A 7,210-nucleotide genomic window follows, 5' to 3' on the forward strand; every position below is an offset into this window, starting at 1 on the left:
TGTGTGTGCACATGTCCGTTCCTCTCACAAAACATCATTGATGTTTGCTGAATATATTTAGCCAATTATGTTGTATTCCTCTTTCATTGTTCTGATGTTTGACAAGTGATTCCCTCCTGCGTTTGAGAGTTTATGCTCTCGTCGTTTTCCTGTAAATTTGCATTCTTAAAAACAGAATTCCTCAGAGACATTGTGCACAGCAGCAACTTGATCATCCAGAATCAATGCATCAGCTGCAATGTGCTCGTTTCTATTTGAGCAAGAAAGGACTTGTCTTCGTCGGCTTGTTGCCTCCTCTGTGGTGGTACACTGATACTGAGACAGTGCCTGGTAGCAGTCCTTGCACTGTTTATCAGTGAGGTTCACAGACACCAAGAATCAGTAATGCGGAATGGTTAATCTATTAATAAAATATATATATATATATATATGTATATGAAGAGTTAATTTGCAAAAACAGGTAAACGGCATTCGCCTTAAAATGAACAAGGTGATTTATGTGAAAATTATCAGATGAATATGTTTTAGTTATGATTGACAATAAAAAGTTCCCCAAAATCAATTAGAGTATAAATACATCAATATATAAAATAAAATTATAAAAAATCCAAACGGAGATACCTGTTTTTGCAAATAAGCTCTTCATATATAGATATAGATATATATAATAGTGTGTATATATATACACATACACTGTGTATATATATACACTATGTGTGTGGTGTGTATATATATGTATATTTATATATATACACATACAGTCTGTATATATATATATATAGTGTGTGTGTGTATATATATACACACATACACTATGTGTATATATATATATATACATATATACACATACAGTCTGTGTATATATATATACCGGTGTGTGTGTGTGTGTATATATATATATATATATATATATATAGATATCTCCATATATATCCATATTGGTGCTTGGAATCAGTGAGTACTCAAGATTGAGTACATGTACTGGTAAGTAAACATTTGGTACACCTCCACTGGTACTATAAGAGTTGTGTGTGATTCTTACACGCTCTTCTTGTTCTAAGAAATCTTTTCTATTTCTTGGATCAGATTGGCCTTGGAGTACCAACTCCACACATTCACAGCCTGTGAAAGAGTTCAACTGCTATTTTTTTCTGTCCGTTTGTTAGACCCCATGACACTAAAGTCCAAACAACTCTTCATCCATTTTGACGCACCTTGCTCCAGTGGCAGTTGTTTGTCATATTTTAAGTGTTTTCTACATTTTGTCCGATGTCGGTTCAGTTCCGTGCTCCTCCGAGTGACAGACATTGAAATGAAAAGGTACAGTGACCAGTCCCGTGTCCAGTGGGCATCCATTGATTCAATGTTTTAATCTTTTTTGCCAACACAGCATAGCATCATGTGTATTTGTATTGTCTTATTCTTTTAACGTCCTTATGACTTTATACCAAAGTTTAGCAGTAAATGTTCTGGCAATATCAAATGCTGCTTTTTTGTATTGTTGAAGTTTTGCATTTTGTTTCACGTGTATTTTTGAACCTTGTTTACTTGTACATTCTGTAAAGCATGTCTAAAGAGGATTTTTGTTACGTAGCTGTTACTACAATAAACACATGAATTCTGTTTGTTACGTAGCTGTTACTACAATAAACAAATGAATTCTGATACTTCGATGTGAATATCTGCTTTTTAAGTAGAAAATAACTGGTTGGAACAACAGTGATGTAGTCTTGACTTGGACAGTACGAGGCCTGGGGAGATGCAGGAGAAATTGCTCTTGCATGATTTGCTTCCTAGGTGACGTTCCTCCAGATGCACGGCTCTGACCGGTCTGACCACAACATGCTTTCTTTCTGGGAACGATTTCAAAGGCCAAGCCATCGATAATCTGGATTTAGCCAACACAAACTCACAAAGTCAACTAATAAATAACTCTTTAAAGTCCCGCTAACATAAATCCAGTATAATTAATAATTGTCTGATATGGTTTCCCCCCACAAAAAAGTTACATTATCTTGTTAAAATCCTTAAAATGACATGTATTCCTCCTCCCTCATTAAAAATGCCAGGGTCTGAATATGCAAATATATTTCATCTCAGAGGTTTTCCTGCTGGACACAGTAAAGGATGTGAAGTCCATTCTCAGTGTCTGATGTCTCCTCCTTCACTAAAGTCCATTCTCAGTGTCTGATGTCTCCTCCTTCACTGTGAAGTCCATTCTCAGTGTCTGTGATGTCCCCTCCTTCACTGTGAAGTCCATTCTCAGTGTCTGATGTCTCCTCCTTCACTGTGAAGTCCATTCTCAGTGTCTGTGATGTCCCCTCCTTCACTGTGAAGTCCATTCTCAGTGTCTGTGATGTCTCCTCCTTCACTGTGAAGTCCATTCTCAGTGTCTGTGATGTCTCTTCCTTCACTGTAAAGTCCATTCTCAGTGTCTGTGATGTCTCTTCCTTCACTGTAAAGTCCATTCTCAGTGTCTGTGATGTCTCCTCCTTCACTGTGAAGTCCATTCTCAGTGTCTGTGATGTCTCCTCCTTCACTGTAAAGTCCATTCTCAGTGTCTGATGTCTCCTCCTTCACTGTGAAGTCCATTCTCAGTGTCTGTGATGTCTCCTTCACTGTGAAGTCCATTCTCAGTGTCTGTGATGTCTCCTTCACTGTAAAGTCCATTCTCAGTGTCTGTGATGTCTCCTTCACTGTAAAGTCCATTCTCAGTGTCTGTGATGTCTCCTCCTTCACTGTGAAGTCCATTATCAGTGTCTGATGTCTCCTCCTTCACTGTAAAGTCCATTCTCAGTGTCTGTGATGTCTCCTCCTTCACTGTAAAGTCCATTCTCAGTGTCTGTGATGTCTCCTCCTTCACTGTAAAGTCCATTATCAGTGTCTGATGTCTCCTCCTTCACTGTAAAGTCCATTCTCAGTGTCTGTGATGTCTCCTCCTTCACTGTAAAGTCCATTATCAGTGTCTGATGTCTCCTCCTTCACTGTAAACTCCATTCTCAGTGTCTGTGATGTCTCCTCCTTCACTGTAAAGTCCATTCTCAGTGTCTGATGTCTCCTCCTTCACTGTGAAGTCCATTCTCAGTGTCTGATGTCTCCTCCTTCACTGTAAAGTCCATTCTCAGTGTCTGATGTCTCCTCCTTCACTGTAAAGTCCATTCTCAGTGTCTGATGTCTCCTCCTTCACTGTAAAGTCCATTCTCAGTGTCTGATGTCTCCTCCTTCACTGTAAAGTCCATTCTCAGTGTCTGATGTCTCCTCCTTCGCTGTAAAGTCTATTCTCAGTGTCTGTGATGTCCCCTCCTTCACTGTAAAGTCCATTCTCAGTGTCTGATGTCTCCTCCTTCGCTGTAAAGTCCATTCTCAGTGTCTGTGATGTCTCCTCCTTCACTGTGAAGTCCATTCTCAGTGTCTGTGATGTCTCCTCCTTCACTGTAAAGTCCATTCTCAGTGTCTGTGATGTCTCCTCCTTCACTGTAAAGTCCATTCTCAGTGTCTGTGATGTCTCCTCCTTCACTGTAAAGTCCATTCTCAGTGTCTGATGTCTCCTCCTTCACTGTGAAGTCCATTCAAGGTGTCTGTGCACTGGAGGCTTCGGGTTTCTACATCACGCTTGTGTAAGTTGAATATTGGACAGGGATTGGCTTCCAAACCATTTGTGATGTCACAAATCACGCTCCTATGATTTTGGATTTTCAATTGGCACAGAGGATCTTTCCACTTTCAGCAGATGACTGTGAAAACAGCCTTCTAGTGTCAAACTCTGCACAGTCCATTCATTCATTCATGCATTCATTCATTCATTCATTCTGCACAGTGAAGCTCCAACATTGTAGGAACAAGAAAATGTCTTCTTTGACTTCCGGGGCTCTTGATGCCTGCCGCCGTCTGGTTGGATCTGACTCTAGCCCACTGCCTGCCTGGCCCCCATCAAAGACATCACAATAGCATTGCTGATGCATTATTCAATAGCCGGTCCAGGGTGGCACCTACAGATAGATTCACTGGCTGTGTGTGTGTGTGTGTGTGTGTGTGTGTCAGTGTGTCAGTGTGTGTGTGTGTGTGTGTGTGTGTGTGTGTGTGTGTGTGTGTGTGTGTGTGTGTGTGTGTGTGTGTGTGTGTGTGTGTGTGTGTGTGAGAGACGTGTGCGTGCGCCTCTTTCATGTATGTCAGATAAACCCTGCTAGCCAGATTCAGACTGTTTCTACTGCATTTCACACAGAGAGCTGAATCCACCGCTGGTTCCTACTACAAGAGGTGTGTGTGAGCTCTGGTTCATTCCAGGTAGAATGTCAGACATGTTAGACATCAGTAGCACAGATGTCATGGTGTTGACATGGTGTGTGTGACCTGTCCTGTGAGCCAACATGCCCATGGGACTGGATGCACACACACACCCATCATCATCATGCGCTGTGTCTCTAAGAGAAGCTTGGGTGGCAAAGCAAGCTGTGCATGATTGAGAACATGCTGCGAAGCACGCTTTATCATCCCCGTGAAAAGAACCTGGCATTTGAAAAGGTTATAACCATTAGGATAATCTCCATGTGGTGTAATTAATTTCCAACGTTTTCCTTGAAATAGCGCCTCATCATTTTTGTGCAGACTGCTTTTGCATTTTTCTCAGGTTCTGCTTAAATCTATATCTTTGAAGCCAAGATACACACAAAGTCACCTAAATGCAACACAATTTCAATGATGATAAATGTGCTATGACATCTAGTATATAATATATATCATATATACTGTATATACATATAGCCTATATATACACACACACACACACACACACACACACACACACACACACACACACACACACACACACACACACACACACACACACACACACACACACACACACACACACACACATGGTAAATATGACAAATGACAAGGGCATGTTAGAGACCTCAGATACAGTTGGAGTGTTTTGGTTCAGTCAGTAGGTGGCGCTGTGGAGACACTCAATTATATGGAATGTCCTCCTCCCCAAGAAGAGGCTATACTTCACTGTCAACACATTTAAGAGCCTTTAATTGGTGTAATTTGTCTTGCAATCTAAGCCAATTAGTTTTTGCAATATGCATGCTTATTACACTGAGCATAGCATAGCATAGCTTATATCACCCTTCAAAAAAGGGGGAGAAACGAAAAGACGCTAGATAAACTTGAGCTGGCGTGATGATACATTTTCAACTGGATTAAAAAAAAACGATACGTTTTTTTCTATAGTAGAGCAAGTGAGCAAAACGGGTCTCTACTCTTGCGTGTGTAATTTGTTAACACATCGGAGGATGGCGCCAGCGTTCACGTCTGGAAAACGTTGCTGCTGCTGAACGTAAAGGGGCGTTCACACTGGGAGGGAGGGAGGGAGCCGTGGCTTGGCTGTGTGTGTGTGTGTACAGCTCTGTTGGGCGGCGGTGCCAGGTGTGTTCAAACCTGTGGCAACAGGGGAACGCTGTCGCCCGCAGGTGTCACTCAACTCAGTCACAATGGAGTGTGGATCTCAACCACAAAACCCGCCTGGCAGTGAATGCAACTACTCGGCTGGTCAGGCTGCTGCCCACCACAGGTATGAGGATCTGTCGTTGACGCACTACTAACGTCGGCTGGGCTACACAACAACCGCGTTCTGTTTGTTAACTTGACATCGAGGACGCGAATTCCGAGAGAAAAGGGTCGAGTTGTTGTGGGGCGATGGAGACGGAGAGCAGACGTCGTTGATTCTTCATTGCAAAGGCTCTCGCTGCTGTCTGTCTGTCAACTCTTCGGTTTTACGCACAAGGAGCGCTTGGAAATAATCGCAACTGTCTGTGCCCACAACAAACCCGTGGGATAACAACAGACCACAACAACGCACAATTTACGGGGGGAGATCAACCTCGTAAATGCCAGGGAGATGAGATTCCCAGCAGGTCGGGAGAACAACAGACCGCGTCTTTTCGCACTCATTTAGCAACAGCAGAAACAAGCCCCCGGTCGGTCGTACAGTACCACAGCCAGAGATCGTCTCTACTCGTTGCGCAAAGGATCGTAACCAGCATCATGTCCAGGACGCTGAAGAAGAAGAAGCACTGGTCGGGTAAGGTGGTGGAGTGCGCGGTGTCGTGGGGGGGCCTGGGGGAGTTCGGCTCCGTGGTGGAGGTGCTGGGGGGAGCCGAGGTGGGAGAGTTCCCCTTCTTGGGGCAGATGAAGCTGGACGTGCTGGTGTGTCACACGGGGAAGCTGCCATACTACGGGGACGTGCTGCTGGAGGTGAACGGCACGCCGGTCAGTGGACTTACAAACCGCGACACCCTGGCTGTCATCCGCCACTTCAGGGAGCCGGTGCGTCTGAAGACCGTCAAACCAGGTGCGTCCCCACGGCTTGTGTTCTTTCTCACGCCCCGCTACTGTATTTTATGTCACCTGAGCTCGGCTCTTCTCTGGCAAAGCTCAGCAGCAGTTGAGTTGATATGCAGAAGTGTCCACTGCCACTCGCAGCAACACATGCTCATGCACCCACATATTTACTGGTACTCTAAATGAAAAAAGGGCGAATTAGGCCAGTGGTTCTCAAAACCTTTAACATCAACTGATACAAATTAGACCACGGACCTCCATTTGATAAGATTTTGTCCCTGGGTCCCCCATAAGATTGACATAATTTTTATTTTGTTTTATTAGGCTACAGAAAGTGTATGAAACCCATGACCAAAACATACATTCATACATTCTGTCATTGTGTTACTTTACTACTACTTTAATTACTCACCTTTTTGCTGGGGACCCCCTGGAACCCCCCAAGGACCCCCAGACACCACTTTTTGAGAACCACAGAAGTAGACTATCGCCTCCACTTGGTCCTCATCATATATGATGCACGTTCCACACAATCCACAAAGAACAACAACAATATTTTGGTTAGAAATCATTTTGAAAGAAAAAAAAACGAATTGGCAATATCCTCATATCTTGCATCAGTTTGACACTTCTTACCATGATCTCTATACCATTAATTCATATAATAAAGGTTTATATCAGTCTTAGTAAAGTGACCAGGCTATTCTGAAAGTAAAAAGCTGGATAAACTGGGTTAGGTGGGTCTACACCACCCCAGTATAGACCGTTTCAACTTGACAGCATACATATTCTAAATGGACACTAGTGTATTTCCTGTTGCAGTGTTTGCTAATACACTAGGTGACAGATAAACTGAAGTAGTACT

At 43.1% G+C, this 7,210-nt stretch overlaps 1 pseudogene across 1 annotated transcript; it reads left to right on the top strand.

Moving 5' to 3' along the window:
• The first annotated feature begins 6,048 nt into the window (after positions 1–6,048).
• On the top strand, positions 6,049–6,531 carry LOC310799034 (membrane-associated guanylate kinase, WW and PDZ domain-containing protein 3 pseudogene; annotated as a pseudogene). Its single transcript has one exon. The product of its transcript is annotated as a membrane-associated guanylate kinase, WW and PDZ domain-containing protein 3 pseudogene (transcript).
• The last annotated feature ends 679 nt before the right edge of the window (positions 6,532–7,210 follow it).

Source organism: Poromitra crassiceps (assembly GCF_964638095.1).
Source record: "Poromitra crassiceps genome assembly, chromosome: 27".
Lineage (NCBI taxonomy): Eukaryota > Metazoa > Chordata > Actinopteri > Beryciformes > Melamphaidae > Poromitra > Poromitra crassiceps.